General features: G+C 41.5%; 1 protein-coding gene across 8 annotated transcripts in view; it reads right to left on the bottom strand.

Annotated features, from left to right (window-relative positions):
* The window catches only part of LEPR (leptin receptor), a 42,423-nt gene extending 41,432 nt beyond the window's left edge, over positions 1-991 (bottom strand). For all 8 annotated transcript variants that reach the window (XM_054212774.1, XM_054212776.1, XM_054212773.1 and 5 more), the window contains exon 1: positions 815-991. The gene's annotated coding sequence lies outside the window, so the exon portion shown is untranslated. The remainder of the gene's footprint in view (positions 1-814) is intronic.
* Positions 992-18,482: the final 17,491 nt, after the last annotated feature.

Raw genomic sequence — 18,482 nt, 5'->3', positions numbered from 1 at the left:
AGCACAGAAGTTCCATTTGTTCCTGCATCGCCAACACCACAGCACTGAAGTTTGTGCACGCTCACGACACGCTGTTTGAGAGACTTAAGTTTAATAAATATTACCGATTTTAAGTCAGAGATACAGAAAAGCACTTTTAATGCACACTTTCTCTCAGTGTTTTTCACTGATGAACATCCATGGGTTTTCCCTTACGTGCAGCTGTAAAGCAGAGCTCCTGCAGTTACCTGGCACTTAAAGCTCCTTCGTATTATAGCTGCGCTTGGTAGTTAAGGGCTCTCCGTGTTTCCATTATAAACTCTATTTATAAATGCTGTGTCAATAATCAACATCATATTTCCAAAGTGCTCTCCTATCAGAATGGACTATAATGGCTTCCGCAGCATCAGCGACTCACAACCCACATTCAAGGAGATTTTCTTTTTTCTTTTACTTCAGAAACTAAGCCTCAAGAGGAGGGGGAAAGAAGAAAAAAAAGAAAAAAAAAAGGTCTGGATTGGGTACACCATGCCAACCTTTGGAGAGCTGATCGGTGAGGGAACAGACCACGCTCACGCGCCAGCTGCGTTCCGTTCTCAGCGTGTTATTTCGGCAAAAACCAGCCGGTTTTTACCTCAAGGTGCCCCCCCTTCCCACTGCCCGGCTGGAGGGAGCCGACCCCCACGGACAGAGCGCGGCTGGGAAGAAGCCGGGAGGGAGGGAAGAGGGCAGGAGCCCCGAACTCCGCCGCTGTCACTCGGGAAAAGCCGCAAATTAGAGAAACAAGCGTAAGAAAGAAAAAAAAAAAGGAAAAAAACAAAGTAAATTCACCCACCTGCTTCGTTTCATTCCCGGGATCTTCACCGACAGCCGAAGTTACGCCGCGGCGGACATGCCTCGCTGCTCCGCCGGCCGCCGGCGCCCGCTGGAACGGCCCGGCCGGGGAGCAGGAGGGTCCCCGCCGCCGCCGCCCGTTCCCCTCAGCAGCCCCGACGGCCCCGCCTCGTCCTCCCGCTGGCCGGGGCGGCGCGGCCCGCCCTGCCCGGCCCCCCTCAGGGCCGGCCGGAGGCGGGGAGGGGCCGCTCCGCCGCTTCCCCCTCACCGCTCCCCTCACACACAAGATGGCGGGGGGGGGGGGGGGTCCTTCAGAACGCCGGTCCCCCTCAGAGCGCGGCCCGAGCCCCCTCACAACGCAGAGTGGTGTTTCCCTCTGTGTATTTTAATTTCATTTCATACAAATAGCGCGCCACTAAAGACAATAAAGTTTAAGCCTTCGAAGAGGTCACAGCCCGTGAGGTGGGACGCGTGTGAAGTTCCTCACTGCCGCCAGCACGGCTGCCAGGGGGTTTACCTGTCAGTGCTTCTACCCGAGAAGTAAGTTGAGCCACACGGCATCGCTTCTCCCTTCTGTAAAGCGTGCAAATAAAAGCACTTTCACATAAAAGTTTCCAGGCGTCCTTGCACATGAAACCTTGTGCTTCCCTGCCCGGCCGTCCTGTCCTGTCACCGCTGCCTGGCATGGCAGGCCTTGAGGGAGTTTGTCCAGGGTAAGTTCAGGGAGAACCGAGAGAGAATATTCAAAGTTTTCCTCTTCTAATAGCCTAACACATTATGATTATAATAGAAAGAAATTTAATGACAGTTCTTATCTTTTGGTTTGTGTTGTTGGTTTTTTTTTGAATGCAGAATGGGACTGTTTTACCTAAATAGAGAACCTTCAGGGAACAATCATCGCTGCCTGGATCCACCAAACATTTGTTAAGAATTTAATTAACATTCAGTTTAAATGCTCCAGTTAGTGGTTTTAGCAGTGGAGGCTGTACAAAATAGCCAACTGTTAATGTAAAAAGTGACATAAACCAGAGGTACAGGGAATGCTTTCTGGCTATTAAGCTTATTCATTGTACTTCCCAAGGATCTCTGAATTTTCAGAAAACACTAAACATAAGTGTTGTAAATTACTATCCATAACACAAACTTGCCTACTTGTCAGTAGAAGGACAAAGATTAGTGTTTTAAAAAAGAAATGATTCAGATACACTTCTTTTAAATGGTGCATTAAGCAGTGCTATGCCATTCGGTTGTGATGATTTGTTGAATTACATACTGGAAAATGAGTATCAGAATTTGGTCCTGAAAATCCCATTCTGTAAAGTTGTGAAAATGTTAATATTAGTAGCTTGCCAGGGACATCGAAGGTGTATTAAGAATGTGAACATACAGCATAAACAATTTGTTATCTATAACTATTTTAATCCAAAAGTGTGAACAACAACTTAGTGTTCAGAAGTAATGGAAGGATACAATTTTGATCAAGAAAAGCAGTTTCACAATCTCAAACAACACAGATACAGGAAATTTACAAAATAACCCAAAAGCATATGATTGCTTTAAAAGGTCAGTTATTTATAAACTATCTCATATTTAAAAAAAAACTTGTTTATATAAGACAGAATGTAATGTTGGGTAAACTACTAAAAGTTTTGCCATCATCTTTGCTGCAGTGATGATTTCACCTGTAGTATTATATATAATTCTAATTTTTATTTTGATTAGTTTTTAAATGGTAATTTGTCCTCAGATTGTTTAAGGATAAAAATCAGAGCTTTATTTTAAAAGTAACTCGTTATCCTGTGTCTTCTGTTTTTTCTAAAGATATTGAAAAGCAAGATAGCTTACTCCATCATCTTCATTGAAGCAGCGTTGGTTATATACACACAACTGTACACAGAGTTCTAAGTAAAGGATACACGCGTAGTTCTAAAGTAAGAGCTTTACAGTGGTCCATGCCAGGTGTCATTAAAGATACGGCACGAAACCCAACCAAAGGAAGGCTTGGAAAAAATACTAAAACAAACAGCAAAAGCAGAGATTAAGTTACAGATTAGAGAGAAACCCCTTAAAAGAAACAGCAAAAACAGAGATTACAGATTTGCTACAACCCCACATGAGATACAGAATCTCCTCGGTTTGCCGTAAAGATAACAATGTTGACTGTAGCATTAGGAGCAGGAGGGATAACAAGATAACGAGGAAAGTAAACTTAGTATAGCCACAGTAGGGAGAACACCGAAAGAGTTTAATACACGAAAATAGTTATGAAAAATTAGCACATCAAATTGCAAGATCAGGGCACTAGTATTTTAAACAAATCTGTTTAGTAGTACAATAAGAGTAAAAAAAATTTACAAGGTGTAATAATATCTGATTTCTAAAACATACAAGACTTTAGAACATATTGGGTGTGGGCAGGTTGAACAGTCGGGGAATAAACCCCAAGGAGAAGGAATTAGGAACTATTTAAAGCAAAGGACAGTACTGGCAGTAAATTGGATGGTTATAAACCTGCCACAGAAACATTTAGGCCTATTATTAAAATATGAGTCTTGGCCAATAGAAGACTTATTTCTGGAACAATCTTCTAATGGGAATAACAGGACAAAAAAGAAACAGTTTAAGCCAGGGTTTAATGAGTTTTTGAAACGAATGATGGTAGAGGTTTGTGTCTCTAATAAAAAGAAAACTCAATAAAATAATCTAGACAGGCATATCTAGCCTCATGTTTCTTTGCTACCAATGAGAGTTCCTTGAGTTACAACCAATTTCACACACAGTTCAGAGCACTCAGTACCACTCCCCTTTCCACTTTCCACACACGCAGATTTAAAATTTTATTGACAGTCAATTATCTCACCCTCTCTCTGAATATACCTTTCCTCACGCTGCTGCTTGAAATGCAGCTATGCTTTATTTACCACTTCCTCACTTCCCCAGTTGTTTTCAAGGCTCACATGGTATCCCCTCATGTGGGTTATTTTCTCTTAATGAGATCCATTCTTTCAAATCTCTCTTAAAGACCTGCTTCTGCTATAACGTATGTCTCCGTTACCTGCTGGCTCTTTTAATTTAAGACTAGTGGATAAAAACCACATTTTACTCCACAAGTAGTGGTGTAAATCACATTTTGACGCTCTTGCACTTCAGCATTTGTCCTTGTGAATGAAGAGCTCTTTGAGAGAAGAGCTGACACATATGTAAAGCAACACCACATATTTAACAGGAACTTCCAATTAAAAAAACAAACCCCAGAAACTATGCCAAGGAACTTAAAGTGAGGACTGAGCCCTGGTGGAAAAGGTGCACCTTTATTCTTGCTCGTGTTCATCCTTTTTCTTGGAAAAGGCAGGGAGGGTTCAGAACCAGAGACTGATAGGTCCCAGATATACGCAACTGCGTTTTTTTACAATGTTTTTTTCTTTTCAGCAATATTATTTTAAAATAAATGCAAAACCGGTACCTCTGTTTCATAAGGCATGGAGAAAAATATTTTTATTTACCTGCTGCAAGCTCTTCTCAGTAAACAGACTTGAACGTGGTACAGTACTATCTGTTATATTGTGTGAATAGTGCAACCATGGCTGCATAAACAAACCTAATGATTGGCTTTTATTTATTTATTGACTTTCTGTAATTCATGATCCATTTCCTCAAAGTAGCATCAGGCAGTTTCGTTCCTCATTAAAATAACCACCACTTCTAATTGACAAATTCTATTTTTAAAATATTTCTCTGTTCTAATACGACAGTTTGGGAAATGTGACTACATACAGTTTGTGTCTGAGGTTAGGAAGCCATTGAATTTTTTTGTATCCCAGACTTTCATGGCATAAGCAAAAGCTGTCACAAGCTGTCCAGTCTGCCATGTCTCTGCTAGGCGAGATCCAAAGAGAGACCACTAGAAAATCATTTTCTATTTCAGTTAGAACATCTTGAGACAAACGTTTAACAGAGTAAGTTTTCTTTCACTTCCCCCATGTAGCACTGGTGTTCAGGGAACCAGAAAAAAACGTACACTAGTACATATTTATTTTTTCTCTTTTTAAAGATTTTTTTTCCTCCCTTAATATCTAAACTAAATATTCCGGAAGTTTAATCCTCTTACTTTTTCATATACTTAAGAAAGACAGAAGACAGGTAACGCCTTCTTTCAGAAGTCCTTTGCTGTATGTTACATTGTCTTACTGTGTGTGCCGATGCCAGCAGGACATAGGAACACCCACAAACCACGGACAGAAAGCAAAGAACAAGTTTAATCTTGATACCTCGCAGACCAGGGAATCTCCGAAGCAACACCCGGGCAGAGGCACGCAAGCAGGGACCGCGGGCACCATAGTGCAAGAGAGAGTTCTTGTTGGCGAGAGTCCTTGGCAGCGAGAGCGGGTGCGGACTCCCTGTTCTTGCTGGTATTTAAAGGGTTCAAACAGCCGTAGTTTTCCCACTGTGCTTTGATCTTGTTCAGCAACAGGCCAGGATTCTCAAGCGGCTGGATAAGGTGTCCCTGAGTCCATCACAGACGTACGTTATCTAAGTGCAAGTGTTTTTCTTGCAAGCACCCGAGACTGAGTAACAATTACTGTGATAGATGTGTTTTCCAGCACCCCAGCAGCGAGTCACTTAAGCATATTTGCAATCCTCCTTGCTGATCTTCCATTGCTTTCCCGCACTTACACAGATCATCCTTTGTGTAAACTAAAGTTCCATTTCTTTCAGTCTTTCTTTATAGATCATCTTTTCTGGAGCCCTGCGAATGCTAACTGATCTCCTTTGGACTTACTCCTGGTGCTGTCTCTCTCTTCTGAAGAGCAATGCCCAAAATATTCCAACCAAAGTCTTGGTAGTGCTATTTAGGGGGAAGAAATCTCTCACTTTTTACATGAGACAACCCTGTTGACACATCCCATAAGGATGTTTGCTTTTTTATCTCCCGACAGCGTGCCTGTGTTGACTCAGGCTCGCTTTGCGCATCTCCCTAACCCTCAGATCCTTCCTGCAGAACTTTCATTTGTGCACTTGATTATTTCTCAGTTAAGTGCCTTGCACTTGTCTTTATTGAATTACAGCCTATTTATCTCAGACCACTTCAGCAGTTTGTCACGTTGAATTCTAATCTTGTTCTCTAAAGTGTTTGCACCTGTTGCTAGCATTTTATCCAAAGAATTAATATAACATGCACTTTTCAACTATTCAAGGATTTACTGAAAATATCAAATAGACTTCAAGTGTACCCCTGAATAACCACAGCACATATGGTCTTCCAATCTGTGACTTCTTTACTGCTCTTTCGGTTTGGGTTTGTTTTTTGGTTTGGTTTTTTTTTTTTGGGGGGGGTGGGGGGGGGAGGGGAAGTTCCTTTCTGTCCAACTGAACACTTTTCAGTCACTTAATGTAGACTAGGCTTCCCTAACTTGCTTAGGAGAAAGTCACAAGACACATCAAAAACATCACTAAAGATAATATGCTATGATGTTATTAGTTTGCCATATCTGCAGGAATTCCCCTCACTACCAAAAACATTTTTTGGTCACCCCAAGGGACCCTTTTGTTTCCATCTGTCCTTTGTCTCTCGGATTTACCCCTACATGCTTGTGTTATTCTTTTACAAGTCCTCTTCAATCACTTAACCTAGCTTTCAACTCCAACTAAAGGTTCACATTACTGAGGAAAATGCTATTTGCTCCTCTACTAACTTTCCTAACTTTAATTCACACTGGAGTAGGTGCTTTCCTGCCTTTCATGCATATTATTTCCAAGGAAATGCCAACTCTTCTGGACAACTCTTCTCTTTAGACTTACTTTCCATTTGATATTCACCCTGAGTTTATTGAAGTCTTCTTTCTCAAATACTTTTGTCTCTGTTCCACATTTCACCTTAGATTTTCTCTCTTGAAGCATTATAAAGATAACCAAGGTCCAGAAACCTTTTAAAGAGTTACATATTGAACAACAACAACAAAATGCCATAAAATACCAAGTCCCAAGTGTTTTTGCAAAGCACGTGAGAAGACCTCAGTGACCTACTGCATGCTTTGCAATTGACTGAGAGCAAGTAACACATAACTGCAGATGAAGTTTCACTGACAGAACAAAAGTACTTAATGTTATTTAGCCTTGAAGGTTTGTTTGTTTGTTTATTTTAAAAATGCAACATTAAAACAATTCCTTCCCTTCCACCAATCATGCTGGATGCAGTCGTACAGCCACTGTGCTGGCAGATAATGATAGTACCCTGACCTCTTACAAACAAAAACATGTATAATGTCCTACGCAGCTCTACATCCATATAGATATCTATTGAGATGCTAATCTTGCTGCCAGGTAGTACCGCAACCCCGTCTCTTCTAGGCTTGCAGAAAGAACTACAAACTTCCTGCTCAAGAGCAAAAAAATAAAAAAACCCAAAACATTAAAAAACAAGTTATTTTCTTCCTGTAGTGAGGAAAAACGCTACAGCCATCTGCCCCAACAGTGACAGGTTAGTGACAACATAACAAGTCTGAACTGAAGCACTTTTCCTGAAGTTTCCAGTTCCAGAATAAAAATGCAAAAATCTGAAGCATACTAACCTTAGCTACTTGGTGCAATTGAGCGATTATGCATCTGAAAGAGCTAGAAAAAGTGTTAGAAATTCAGCTTCAGTTCTACCAGGTTAAATTCGTCATTCCTGAGCACAGCTGAGCTCCTTCTGGGTTTTTAGCATGGGTTTCAACATTTTCCTTGGGTTTTTTCCCTTCTAATCTATCCGATTTGATTCACGCCAAGTTAACCAGTTTATATTTAAAGAGGTGAAAGAGACTAACTACAGAACTGCTACAGAAAAATCAAATACTGTTATTCTATATAAAAACTAATCACATGTATATATGTATCAGAATTTTTTCTAAATCATTTAATGACCAGAAGTTTGTCTGTTTTCATTATGAAGTTAATGCAAAGACGGGCTCTGCCTCCACAAGGGGATGTTTTCAGTAATTCATTTTTGCTCCTGCAAGAATGTTTTTGCACTTAATCTCTCTTTACCTCTTTACGAACATCCAAGCTTAATCAGCCAACCAAAAGCTTGCTAATGTTTTAAGACCACCAACAAAATTAAACTTTAGTTTTTGTGCACCCACAGAAACGCTGTCTGCAATCCGCATTGCAAAATAAAAATAGCAGAGGTGGGGATTAAATGTATTCTGTGCAAAAAATATGAATTTTTCAGGAGAAAACCCATGTTTCCCATAGCTGTACACATATCACAGTCCTGTACTTTGACTGATACAATAAATTGGCATTATATACACTCACAAACTAAACTTTTAGTCACAGAATAAAAAAAAATAGAGTCATAACAAGAAAGAACAATTGAATAGATATTAAAACTTATTGGACATACCATTATCAAGTACAACCAGGTGATTACATATATGTTCCTCCTTTGCTGGAAACCCCTAGCAGCTGCATGCTCAGATTTCCTCTCCAGACTTATGCAAGGGTAACCATTTAATTTAATAAAGATAATCCAAGAGACACATCTGTCTAATTTAGAGCAGGATAATTCCTATTATTCAGAAGGTCCCCATTGATTTATGTTTTACAGGACAAAAAGTTGAAGTGCTGCTTTGGACTGGAGAAACAATTGCAGCTCTGGGAGTGCACACATTTACCTTCCAGAACAGAATAATTCATCGTTAGGTGTCTAAACCTCATTGACAGCGATTCACCTTGGAGGCACACAGGAATGAATCACATCTGTTAACAGCAGAGATGCCAGCAGCAAAATAGGGATCTTAAAACATTGACTCATTCACAGACATTTTATGCCATCATCAGAGAAACTTTTGAACCAGGTGAAGCATGAACAGACCTTCTCTTTTTTGAAGATCTGCAAAACTCGTATCTTTTCTCACATGATGGCAGGATAAGACCAGTTTGTCTGTGAATAGCGGAACAGCTGAACCATCCTGTCTGCAGAGCAGTTATTGCAGAGTGCCCTGGTAACCTGCTAGTAAGGTGCCCACTGGGAAAAAGAGAAGTGGGATTCCAAATCCGTGTCTTTATATGAAAGAATAAAATTAATCTCTCTCTCTCTGACACACTGGACAAGCACCTAAAAGGGAGTAGATCCTTCTCCTGTGAGAAACAAATCCACGTGAAATTATTGACAAATAGTTAACAAGTTCTGTCTTTGGGGTTAAATTTAATATTAAATTCTGCCTCACTGCAGAGTTATATTAACCTTAAACCTTTTTTTTTTCCCAAGGAACTTTGTGCTTCAGATATTCTACCATTGCACTATAAGAAGATGCTCCCTGTCCTGAAAAGAACACAGGAAACAACAGAAGGATACCAAGAGAAATATTAAAACCTTAAGAAATAATAGGCTGATTCCTGCACTGGCCGAAGGAGGTGAGTGCCCCACGATGGATGTGGCAGTCCATATATTGAATCTAGTGGCGTGTTGCTAAACACCTGATGGAAACACACAGAAGTGAAGGGAAGAAATCCCTGCCAGACTAATGTAAGAAGTGTTGTCCTCAGAATATTTATGCTCAGCTGCATATTCTAGATGCTCAGAAACATGTACATTCAAATATCCCATTCCTAGTACATAGAGGAAAAAACTGGAGAGAGACTTAAATATGTGTAGATTGTGATATAAACTACTATTGCCATCTTAAATGGAAGTTTTTGAGGCAAGAAAATAGTTGCAGAGGATGAAGTAGTTCAGTGAGTCAGATAGAGAGAAATTACACAGAGATGGTAAGTCTCTGAGGATAATAAAGACTTTGAAAATTATTCATGAGAGAAGTGTAAAAAGTTTGATTCATATGCGAGAAATTGCCCACTTTGGCATCATGCTTTTTTTCCCCACACATTAATAATTCAAGTCGGTAGACACATCAGGTTTCTAGATTTTTATGTTTCCTTATGCTTTTAAGCTTCTGTGTTACTTCTGTAAACCATCTCGGAGTTCTCCAAATAAGTCTGTCTGAAGCATCTATACAAACAATACTAAAATACTAAAAATACTTATGGACTGCAGGCATTTTTGCAGGAAAAACATGTCATCTTCTGGATGCATCAGTGCCAAACTTGTTCACAAATTGGTAAGTAGTGCACAAATTCCTATGGGAAGGTTATCAAGATGACAGAACCAGGCTCTTCAGTGTGGTGCATGGTCAGAAAACAAGAGATAACAGGCATAAATTGAAATGAGAGGGTTCAGAAATGACAGCAATAAAAACTTCTTCCCCATGAGGACAGTCAAGCAGTGGAACAGGAAGAGCTGTCTCCATCCTTGGAGGTTTTCAAGGCCAGATGGATAAAGGCCTGAGCCACCTGGTCTCATCTCACAGCTGGCTCTGCTTGAGCAGAAGGTTGTTTTAGAGAATTCCTGAGGTCTCTTCTAACCTTAAATACCCAGTGAGCCCCGTCATCCTGTGGGAGCTGTATCTCATCATCAAGAAAAATTAATGACAACTTTGTCAATATATGCTTTAAAAAAAAAATAACTGGAAAAGCAATTAAAACCAAAAAACTAAACATTTTTCTCCCTTATGAATGCATTCCTCTATCTGTACACAGGCAGAGATGCATTTGATGTTCTGCGTTACCCTGAAGAAAGGTTTTTCCCAAGGCAGCCAAGCTTACAAAGTTTAAGTTGAGTTTGTAGCTGTGATGGCTCACTGGCAGAACAGCCTGAGCATAGCCCAAAAGGCCAGCGCTGGCCATGCTAACTGGTCTCATAAGCACTGGAGAGCAAGTCACTGCAGGTCTGCAAGCTGAGCCTACTGCCTTGAGTGCAGCCCCAGGAGAACAGGTCTGTGGTGGTCCTGGACCTACACTGTAAACGTGCATGGTGTCCTGCTGGCCATACGGACTTGTCAGCCAAGGCCAACGCTACTTGCACCGTGTTTGTGCAGATTTGATTAGTTTGATCATGAGTCACTGGAACTGGTCTCAGCCCATTGGTAATACTGGCAATTCTTGTCTGTTAAAGTATAATCTCCTCAGGGCAAGTGATTTCCTTTGGAAACACTCATTCATTGCCCATCACAGTGAGTCCTGATCTCAGCTCATCAGCGGTATCACAACAGAGCTTTAACTAACAGCTTCAGAAAGACGACTACTGACAGCAAGCGAGCCTTACGTTGCACCTACATCATAACCCATCACACTGTTGCACAGTAACATTGGTTTTTCTATGGGCTAGGTCAGATTACAGATACTATGCATACAATTTTTCTCATTGCCATATCTGGGAATCTAACCAGACAGCACAGTGCTCTGTTCCTATGCAGAGAAGCATCTGAGCCTCCCTCCATCCTGTCACAAGCTGCATAAGAGTCTTTCCTTCTCTGTTCTGGCCAGGTGAGGTGCATCCAGATCCTCCAGTTTTCTGTTTGCTACTGCCCTCTCTCCCTTACAATGTATTTCAGCCCCCTTCCCTAGCTTCAAGCTGCTTCTTTCCGTTTGCAAACTGGCTTTGCACCCATTTGCTCCTCCCTCTTGGCTCTCAATCTTTCCAGTCCTTTGTGAGGACTTTTCCTTCAGCCTCCCTGGGAACTCAGATGCCATTGGCAACCATTCTAAAAGCTTATCCAGGAGGCTTGTTCCCTTCACATCTCCTTCCCCAAATCCCATCCTTCCCAGAAGACAGGAGCCCTGCAGGACGTACCTCACGTGTTTAAAGCCTGAAGGGTGTCAAAACCCCTCTGAGAACTTGCAGCTGGCAGATACGAAGGTCGTAGCCCAACCCCTTTGCAAGAACCCGATAAGCTTGTGATGTTCCCAAATGCTTCTGTGCGTGATCTTTTAGGAAACAAACTATGTCAAATATAGCACAATGTGGGTTTCCTCCTGGCAATCAAACGCATCAATGATCTAGTCACAAAAGCCAACACAAAATATGTAATACCAACAGGTTAAACAGCAAGGACCCGCTCTTACTCATCTTTTAGGGAAACAACAAACATAAGCATATGCAAGCAAGCACGGGGAAGTTTTCAAAATGGAAAGATGAGCACAAAACCCACATATCCTTGATGTTCACAAGATATGACTCTTCATTTATGCAAATCTGTAATTACTTTGTAATCAAAGGATACAATGCAAATTTGAGACAGCAGAGGTGACACCTCAGGGGACAGTCAGCTCTGATGGCAGCCCTGGCTGTGGCCAGCATGGGGTCAAGAGTGGCACAGAGTCACTTCTGCTGCTCAGATGGAGAGAGAGGGAGGGAGGAAGAGAGGAAAACAGAGCAACACTAAACACACTCGGGTCCCCAAGCGACACCTCTCTCCTGTTCAGCTGAATCCGTGGAACAGGAGGGAGGAATATATAATATTTCATAATGTATTCTTAATTCTTTTTATAGTTAGGTAGCTCTAGCTGCTAGGAATAAGCTTTCGAGGGAGGCAGAAAGGAATGGTCTACAGAAAATTCACTAGAAGGAATTTTTCTCCGTTTTTAAGCCTTCACGTGTCTGTATGAGGGGTCCCAGGTAATTAGTTCTGTCACCATTAGTGAAGACCATTTCCTGAGTGCCAAAATGCAATTTGGCAAGAAGAAAATACTGAGTGCATTTGGGGGGGAAATTGCATCAAAAATATAAGTTTGGCAAAAAAAAGTGTTCCTTTAACTAGCAGGCTCTGCAGTTTAACTTACATTTTGACAATTTATATGGGTTTGATATGTCTATTTACTGGGCTTTTAAATAAAAACACTAGTTACTATAGTAACATTTACATCATAGGTTGTACTGATGCTGCCTCTGAGATACAGAAAACCAATCTGCTGTGTTAACCTTTGTACTTCACTTCTCCAATATTTTAAACGACAAACCTGTTTTCTAATAAATTCTCTTTTTCTCTAATTATTTTACTTCTCAGATTACAAAGTAAAATACGATTGATCTAATTTTCTTTTCAATGACTAAGCCCTATGTGTGGGAACATAAAACCTGGTTCCAGGGAGAACAAGGAGAATGTATGTAGAAAGAGAACTGCAGTATGGGGAAATAAGACAAATCTTGCTTTTCTAGTCCTCCTCTTGTAGGAATCACAGTAAAATGACAGATTATTATTTCTTTGGATGAAGGGTCTTCTCCTCTGTGGCTTTTATTTTAGCCTGTTAGAACAGCAAAGCAGCACGGCCCATTCTGAGCTCTGCCTGTACTGTTCTTTCCGCTATTTTCCCAGACTCTTATCAGTTGATTTATCATTTTCAAGTGCTTCTGTACATCTGCTATATTTGCACCCCTGCATACCTATTGGCTTACTTTATGAAAATTACAGGATTAATCACAAGATGCAGAACACAGACAACCCTGCTCAGCCAACTTTGTTCTCTGGGATCCCCTCCACTGACAGAACGCTCCTAAGCTTGCAGTGTCCTGATTTAGAGCTGGAAGATCTCTTAGGCTCTCCATGAGGTCTTATTGCTGCAAGCTGGCATGGTTAACCTCTGTTCTAACTCTACAGAAGCAAGATATTTAGATAGCAAAATGCAACCCTCTTTGGCAGATGAGGAAATGAAACAAGGACATACACGAAACAAGTGCCTATAGCTGCCTCTTCCCATAGCTCGTATCTTTACAGGCAGGAATCAAGACAAAATACAAAGGCATGATTAAGTTACAATAAAAGCAACTGTTGAAGGCTTCCTCTCATGTGTCCCTACGGTGGGGAAAACAGAAACAAGCCCTCCACGTATTCTTACGTGTTGATTTCCTTCCCTGAACTCTTCATCTTACTGCATTTAACACATTTCCAGCTTACAGTAGCAGAATGAGATCCTCCATTTCTCCCTTCTGCAAAGACGTGCTTAAACATTTACTAGGGAAACGTGTTGGGGGGGGGGCGGAGGGGAGGAGGGGAAGGCAGTAGATCAAATAAAGGGAATTTTAAAAAATGCAGCTTGACAGAGTAAAAGATCATTGGTGCTTTAGCCGAGGTTCTTGATTCCAGTAAAAAACTTCCCGATCATGCATTTACCTAACAGGAATTAGCAGCTAGAAAATATAGAGAGCAGAGGATAATGGAAAGAGTGAAGGTAACTTACACAGAGCTATCAGACACCTCTCCAATGGGCTGACTTGCTTTTTCCTTCTGTTTTTCTTTCTGATGTACATATACCCAATTCAGACTGTAGTGAAAACGTGCATAAATGGGACTGTAGCACAGCCAGAACACTGCTGGTCACCTAAAGTTACTCTTTGCTGATGTCATAACCATGGAAAGAAAACATGATTTGCTTTTGGTTCAGAAGAGAAGCATTGTTTAGTCTATTATCCCCATAATCCCTGCCAGGATGAGAGCTCCACTCAACTACATTTCAGTGAAAAGAAAGTAAACACCACTACTTTTTTCCTAAGGGGGTGGTGGTAGTAATATATCTCCAGAAGCGCTTTATAAAACCTGGCACCAATCTGAGTTTCTCAAGTGTGTCATCTAGCACAGAGGACAGGAATTCACAGAATAGAACTGGCAAGAAAGATAAACGGTGGAGAAAATGAGAAGGTCTTTTGAAAAACTTAATGAAAAAAAAAAAACCTAGACCTTTTAGCAAATTAAACATTTCTAAACCTGGCAGAAGTATAGCACATTGCCCAGTGTGACATTCACGCGTTCTATACTACAGAGGAAAAAATGCAGAATGAAATAGTGGCCTAATTCAAATTGAGGCTGCTTTTGTGGTTTTGCCTGTGGAAACAGCATTTTACTTCAAATATTTATGTATCAGTGATGAGTTTCATCCAACATAACATAGAAATCCCATCTACTTCATGCCCACAATAAATGAAAATGCCACTATGCTTTTCTTGAAAGCAGGGGAAGTTAGAGAACGGGTACAAGGATCCTCACCCACCTTGTCCCATCATCCCAAAAGGGAAAAAAAAATTCCTAAATAGGAGAGAATGTCACACGGGTCTTTCACAGCTCTTTTCAGATGCGTTATTCTTCTTTAAAAAGGAAAGGCTCATATGTCCATCCACTATAGCTTAAGAGGCCTTTCATCAGGAGAACAAAAAAGGCAGCCCAGAAAAGAAACAAATCCACCAACGTTCTTTGACAAATGTAACTGGAGCAGAGATTCTGGACATGCCACTAAGAGTACCAGAGCTCCAGAGACTGAAAACACCTTCACATTGATGCATGGGAAGACTGAAAGGATCTGACCATTGTTTCAGTTTTACATTCTATTTGTAGTTAGAATCCCTTTGTTAATATTTCCTATACTTTAGGATTAGCCAGTGCTTTCAGGAACTGCATATCAGGCTTTATCCTGCAAAACAGGAGCCACGCAACTACAGTTCCTAACCAGAACAATTCCTAATCCATCCAGACATATTTCATGTCATTGGTCTCAGATGACTCCGGTCAGTCCCATTGCTCATCTCCTGTCCTCTAAGTGCCTGCAAAGCCACAGTGCCTCTGCCCACGAGGTCAGCCTTAATTCTGCCTCTTCTTCTACTCCCTACATCTTACCCTCTCCCAAGATGTGCTGTGTACAGCTTTTTTCTAGCCTGCTAGCTGTGATGCCCACCTGCTTAGTCAAAGACTGCCTCAAGGTTTGTTTTCTCCAAAATAAATTTCTACCTCTCATGTAGCACCAATAAATTGATATCAGACATAAGTATTTTAAAACAAAGACGGAGGAAGCAATTAACTGGATTTTCGAGTGTTCGGATGGACTGTCACACCGTGTAGTCTTTGAAACTCTAAATTCCTCCGGGTGGAACCCATCCGGTTTCTGTGACTTGGACAATATTGAGTCAATGCCATGTAAATGCAGTGATTAAACTGCAAACTGCCTGGGGACTCTGTGAATATCCCTCCATGACTAGAACACACTGTACACAGAAAGGATTTCATTGCTATGCATCTGGAACGGGAGCATTGCTTCCGAGTGTCAGGGTCAAAAGGAAATGAAGATCATCACCATATATGAACTGCTGGTAGGAACACTGCACACATTCATGACTTATCAGTAATACCTACTTCTGATCATAATTGCCTCTAGAATATGGTTAAAATCCTAGGAATAGCCACAGAGCATTTTATGATGCCAAGATGAATACTCTGTATTTGGAGGGCAGGCAGAACTCACCTTCAACACACCAGCCAGCACGATGTGCTGTGCAGCCCAACGTACCACGTTCCTCTTGTTGCATACGACTCAGTGTGCACGGCAATTCAACTCGCTGAAGACACCAGGTGTCTTAAAAGCACCATCCCATGTTTGCCGCTCCAGTTTAGCAACAATTGCTATTTTGAATGGTTTGTCAAGCAACTATTAATTAATTTCATGGGGCTTTTTGGCAAGCAGCCCTTTGCTGAGCTATCTCAGCCTTAGAATCTTCTTCAGTGTAGTGTATCATATCCGGATCTGTTTCAGAATTGAGTGCCTACTGAGAACATGCATTTTTCTCTTAACTTCTAGGAAATTGTGTAATTTGCCCCAAAGTAGCTGCAACAACGAAAAATCTAAGAATCAGATTATTTTACCGAAATATCGAGCAAAGTCCTAACATACTGTGTCCAGTTTTCAGCTACTAAATTTTCAGTGTTGCTCCAAACCACACCTTTAGGCACTAATTTTAAGGGGAATTTGGCATCTACCTTTGACGTTCTGGGTCTCAGTCTCCAAGACCTGGCAGTATTTCATCCATATTAAGATGCAATGTGATCAAGACCTACTAGAAAGCACATCTTACAAGCATCTCAAAACCAGATGTATTGGATTGCCGAGACATTACGTGCAGCAGTGAAGACACTTCTGTCTCAGGAAGTTCTCAGAGCCAGATCTGACAACTTCAAAACATCAGGGAATATTCCAGCAGAAGTGACCAATAGTTTTGGAAGGAAATCAGAAAAAAGGAGAGGAAAAAAAAACATGGGGAATGGTTGGACCCCTTTCTATGCAGAGATGTTGATATTCTGCATGACTTATTTTCTAGACAAATAATAATGGGTAATGTCCTGGTTTGACAGGAAAGCACAGCATGGGAAAACAGCATGAGAAAAAAAAGAATACAAGGGTATAGAAAAAGTGTAGTGGGAAGACAGGGAAAAATGGACTAGGAAGGGCCAGATATGGGAAGAAGCAAGAACAAGAAGCAGATGGGCCCTGCTGGGGCGGAAATGATGTGTATAGATAGCCCTGGCACAGAGGAGGTGTGATCGGAGAGAAGACCACGAGATTCTGATATGATGGAAAGAGGGAGACAGAGTCCCAACAAAAGGCCGGGGGTGAAGTCCTTGTGAAGGGGCTCATGCTACCAGCAGGAACCTTCTACCCACCACCAGCAGGAAGGGTGCTGCGCCTCGTACTTAGGGGCTGCTGAGAGCACTTCTGGCTGCGACAACGGATTTTGAAAATGTTGCCCTCCCTACTCGGCAGCAGCAATCGGAGCAGTATGACATGGGCATCAAGCCAACAAGCACTGACTGGGACAGCTGTTTCCTATTGTAGCAACCCCAGTTGTCAGTGCCATGTGGACCAGGCTCAGAGTACACTGACGCATGGAGCACGGCTTGTGGGGAGGGAGGTGATCCGTATGGCATGTTTCGTTCCCACATGAACTCCACACGGGAAACGTTCCCTCGGACAGTACTACCCTCCCTTTGCCAAGGGCTCTTGCTTCTGCACGAGGAGGTAAAGGCTAAGCCACCGCTGGTGCTGGAGAAGACAAGAATGGGCAGGGAAGGAGCCAGCCCTCTCACACCGGTTTCTGTTGGCAAGGACCCCCACAAACACCAACGAACCTTGACACCTGGATCACACGGAGAGCAGACATGAATTTCAGTCCTTCCACACATAAACAAAAATGCTGTGTTGTATAAAGACCAGAGCTGTTCATACAAGACTAGATTAGAGCAGGAGAGAAGATTCAGGTACAGAATGCATGCTAGTCTTTCACTTGTATCCCACACCTTGCATCCTGTTTAAAATGTCACAGCCCTTTGTTTTGCACATAGAGGCACTCTGCATCCCCAAACATCAAAATTCTCCCTTATTGATTAGGTATTTTAGCCAAAAGGTCTCCACTTGAAGTGTGTCAAACATAAATCTAATTTGATTATTCAGTTTAGACAGGTTTTCCTTTCTGAAAGGTCATATTTAATGCAGCATTATTCCATGACGGGTCTGACTGTGGGACATCTCAATGGCTGCTGATATTGTGGCACCCACGGATAGCCCCAGTTCAGCATCAGTTGCCTTTCCCTCCACCTTGCCACTTTTCATTTCCACCACTCCAGTTTCTTTGTACATGGGTTAGAGGGACATAAAATTGACTATTGAACATGAGTAATAAAACTAACGTCAAAAGGTTTCATTTTGGGGAGCAAGTTTTGATGCTTAAATGGGAACAAAACAGCCTAAATCCTGTTCCCACACTCAGTCTCCAAATAAAAATACAGTAATAAATAAAAATACCGTAATAACAAATGGCCTATTACTGCAATTTAAAAGTTTTCAGAAGGCCAGGGCAATGCTATCAAGTTAACGTGATTACTGAAAGCGCTACAGGAAAACACGTATTGATTGACCCTCATAATGAGTTTACCTACAGACTTCCTCATTACCTGTACATTGCAGATGAGATTTAGCAAAGAGAATACAATTAGCTTCAGTAACTTATAATACCTTACACCATAACTGAGAAGAGTTGTGTA

This window comes from Rissa tridactyla, chromosome 8, assembly GCF_028500815.1.
Source record: "Rissa tridactyla isolate bRisTri1 chromosome 8, bRisTri1.patW.cur.20221130, whole genome shotgun sequence".
Lineage (NCBI taxonomy): Eukaryota > Metazoa > Chordata > Aves > Charadriiformes > Laridae > Rissa > Rissa tridactyla.
Note: the sequence above shows the minus strand (reverse complement) of the source record. Positions and strands in the feature narration are given on the sequence as shown.